Source organism: Arachis hypogaea, chromosome 6 (genome assembly GCF_003086295.3).
Source record: "Arachis hypogaea cultivar Tifrunner chromosome 6, arahy.Tifrunner.gnm2.J5K5, whole genome shotgun sequence".
NCBI lineage: Eukaryota > Viridiplantae > Streptophyta > Magnoliopsida > Fabales > Fabaceae > Arachis > Arachis hypogaea.
Window position 1 is genome coordinate 83,926,379 of NC_092041.1, and position 3,382 is coordinate 83,929,760.

At 44.6% G+C, this 3,382-nt stretch overlaps 1 non-coding gene across 1 annotated transcript; it reads right to left on the bottom strand.

Annotated features, from left to right (window-relative positions):
- Positions 1-201: 201 nt before the first annotated feature.
- On the bottom strand, positions 202-309 carry LOC112700239 (small nucleolar RNA R71). Its single transcript, XR_003153151.1, has one exon. It is a non-coding gene; the product is annotated as a small nucleolar RNA R71 (small nucleolar RNA).
- Positions 310-3,382: the final 3,073 nt, after the last annotated feature.

Below are 3,382 nucleotides of genomic sequence, written 5' to 3' on the forward strand. Positions count from 1 at the left end.
TTAGCTGAATTCTTGCAAATCTGTGACACTGTCAAGACTAATGGGGTTGACCCTGAGGTCTACAGACTGATGCTATTCCCTTTTGCTGTAAGAGACAGAGCTAGAGCATGGTTGGACTCTCAACCTAAAGAAAGCCTGGACTCTTGGGAAAAGCTAGTCAATGCCTTCTTGGCAAAGTTCTTTCCACCTCAAAAATTGAGTAAGCTTAGAGTGGAAGTCCAAACCTTCAGACAGAAGGAAGGAGAATCCCTCTATGAAGCTTGGGAAAGATACAAACGATTAATCAGAAAGTGTCCCACTGATATGCTTTCTGAATGGAGCATCATAGGTATTTTCTATGATGGTCTCTCTGAACTGTCCAAGATGTCTTTGGATAGCTCTTCTGGAGGATCTCTTCATCTGAAGAAGACGCCTACTGAAGCTCAAGAACTGATTGAAATGGTTGCAAATAACCAATTCATGTACACTTCTGAAAGGAATCCTGTGAACAATGGAACTAGTCAGAAGAAAGGAGTTCTTGAGATTGACACTCTGAATGCCATATTGGCTCAGAACAAAATATTGACTCAACAAGTCAATATGATTTCTCAAAGTCTGTCTGGAATGCAAAATGCACCAAGCAGTACTAAAGAAGCTTCATCTGAGGAAGAAGCTTATGATCCTGAGAACCCTTCAATGGAAGAGGTGAATTACATGGGAGAACCCTATGGAAACACCTATAATCCTTCATGGAGAAACCATCCAAATTTTCCATGGAAGGATCAACAGAGACCTCAACAAGGTTTCAACAACAATAATGGTGGAAGAAACAGGTTTAGCAATAGCAAGCCTTTCCATCATCTTCTCAGCAACAGACAGAGAGTTCTAAGTAGAATACCTCTGACCTAGCAACCATGGTCTCTGATCTGATCAAAACCACTCAAAGTTTCATGATTGAAACAAGGTCCTCCATTAGAAATTTGGAAGGACAAGTGGGTCAGCTGAGCAAGAAAATTACTGAGCTCCCTCCTAGTACTCTCCCAAGCAATACAGAAGAAAATCCAAAAGGAGAGTGCAAAGCCATCAATTTGGCCGAATCCTGGGAGGGAGAAGAGGCAGTAAACGCCACTGAGGAAGGCCTTACTGGGCGTCCACTGGCCTCCAATGAGTTCCCCAATGAGGAACCATGGGAATCTGAGGCTCAAACTGAGACCATAGAGATTCCATTGGACTTACTTCTGCCATTCATGAGCTCTGATGAGTATTCTTCCTCTGAAGAGGATGAGTATGTCACTGAGGAGCAAGTTGCTAAATACCTTGGAGCAATCATGAAGCTAAATGACAAGTTATTTGGAAATGAGACTTGGGAGGATGAATCCCCTTTGCTCACCAAAGAACTGAATGACTTGTCTAGGCAGAAACTGCCTCAAAAGAGGCAGGATCCTGGGAAGTTTTCTATACCTTATACCATAGGCACCATGACCTTCAAGAAGGCCTTGTGTGACTTAGGGTCAAGTGTAAACCTCATGCCTCTCTCTGTAATGGAGGAGCTAGGGATCTCTGAGGTGCAAGCTGCAAAAATCTCACTAGAGATGGCAGACAACTCAAGAAAACAAGCCTATGGACTTGTAGAGGATGTTCTGGTAAAAGTTGAAGACCATTACATCCCTACTGATTTCATAGTCCTAGAGACTGGGAAGTGCATGGATGAATCCATCATCCTTGGCAGACCCTTCCTAGCCACAGCAAAGGCTGTGATTGATGTTGATAGCGGAGAGTTGATCATTCAAGTGAATGAAGAATCCTTGGTGTTTAAGGCCCAAGGATATCCCTCTGTCATCATGGAGAGGAAGCATGAAGAGCTTCTCTCAAAGCAGAGCCAAACAGAGCCCCCACAGTCAAACTCTAAGTTTGGTGTTGGGAGGCCACAACCAAACTCTAAGTTTGGTGTTGAACCCCCACATTCAAACTCTAAGTTTGGTGTTGGGAGGTTCCAACACGGTTCTGAGTATTTCTGAGGCTCCATGAGAAGCCCTCTGTCAAGCTAATGACATTAAAGAAGCGCTTGTTGGGAGGCAACCCAATGTTTTATACTTAATTATTTTCTTTTGTTATTTTATCTTTTTTATAGGTTGATGATCATAAGAAGTCACAAAAACAATGAAAAAAGCAAAAACAGAATGAAAAACAGGAAGAAAAACAGCACACCCTGGAGGAAGATGCTGCTGGCGTTCAAACGCCAGTAAGCCTAGCAGTTGGGCGTTTAACGCCCAGTCTGGCACCATTCTGGGCGTTTAACGCCAGAAAGGGGCACCAGACTGGCGTTAAACGCCAGAAAAGAGCAAGAACCTGGCGTTAAACGCCAGGAATGGGCACCAGCCCGGCGTTTAACGCCAGAAATGGCTCAAAACGTGAATTTTGATGCCATTTGGTGCAGGGATGACTTTTCCTTGACACCACAGGATCTGTGGACCCCACAGGATCCCCACTTACCCTACCATCATTCTCTCTCTTCTTCCCCCATTCACCAATCACCTCAACACCTCTTCCCCAAAAACCCTTCACCTATCAAATCCCATCTTTCTCTTCACCACTCACATCCACCCTTCATAAATCCCCACCAACCTCACCCTTCAAATTCAAACCACTTTCCCTCCCAAACCCACCCATAATGGCCGAACCTTTACCCCCCTCTCTCCTATATATACCCTTCTTCAACCCTTCATTTTCACACAACCTAAACACCACTTCTCCCCCTCTTTGGCCGAACACACCACCATCTCCCTCTTCCTCATTTCTTCTTCTTCTACTCTCTTCTTTCTTCTTTTGCTCGAGGACGAGCAAACATTTTAAGTTTGGTGTGGTAAAAGCGTTGCTTTTTTTCGTTTTTCCATAACCATTATGGCATCCAAGGCCGGAGAAACCTCTAGAAAGAGGAAAGGGAAGGCAAAAGCTTCCACCTCCGAGTCATGGGAGATGGATAGATTCCTCTCAAGGGTGCATCAAGACCACTTCTATGAAGTTGTGGCCTTGAAGAAGGTGATCCCCGAGGTCCCCTTTTCACTCAAAAAGGGTGAATATCCGGAGATCCGACATGAGATCCGAAGAAGAGGTTGGGAAGTTCTTACCAACCCCATTCAACAAGTCGGAATCTTGATGGTTCAAGAGTTCTATGCCAATGCATGGATCACCAAGAACCATGACCAAAGTGTGAACCCGAATCCAAAGAACTATCTCACTATGGTTCGGGGGAAATACTTGGATTTTAGTCCGGAGAGTGTGAGGGTGGCGTTCAACTTGCCTATGATGCAAGAAGATGAGCATCCTTATACTAGAAGGGTCAACTTTGATCAAAGGTTGGACCAAGTCCTCACAGTCATATGTGAAGAGGGCGCACAATGGA